This window comes from Acanthisitta chloris, unplaced genomic scaffold, assembly GCF_000695815.1.
Source record: "Acanthisitta chloris isolate BGI_N310 unplaced genomic scaffold, ASM69581v1 scaffold8956, whole genome shotgun sequence".
Lineage (NCBI taxonomy): Eukaryota > Metazoa > Chordata > Aves > Passeriformes > Acanthisittidae > Acanthisitta > Acanthisitta chloris.
In genome coordinates, this window is record NW_008676462.1 from 58410 (window position 1) to 58888 (window position 479).

A 479-nucleotide genomic window follows, 5' to 3' on the forward strand; every position below is an offset into this window, starting at 1 on the left:
GTGTCTCTCTCTTCCATCCTCGGAGTGTGTGTGTGTCCCCGATGTGTGTTGTGTGTGTCCCATTCCCTGTGCGTCTCCTCCATCCTCTGCAGTGTCCCCCTTGTCGTGTCCATCCCCGGCGTGTCCTTCCCCTCCAGCCCTAGTGTCCCTCTTTCCATTCCCTATGCGCATCCCCTCGTCCTCGGTGTACTCTCCATCCCTGGTGCATCTCCCTCTCTTCCATCCCCGCTGTCCCTTCTTCTCCGTTCCCGGTGCGTCCCCTCCAACCGTCCCCGGTGTATACCCCTCCCTCCATCCCCGGAGCATTCCCCTCGTCCTCGGTGTCCCCTCCATCCCCGGTGTACCCCCACTCTATCTCCACTGTGTATGCGCGTCCTTATTCCCGATGTCCCTCCCCTCCGTCCCCAATATGTCCCCCAACTGCATCCGCGATGTGTCCCCTGCACCCTCGATGTGCGTCCCCCATCCATCCTCGGTGT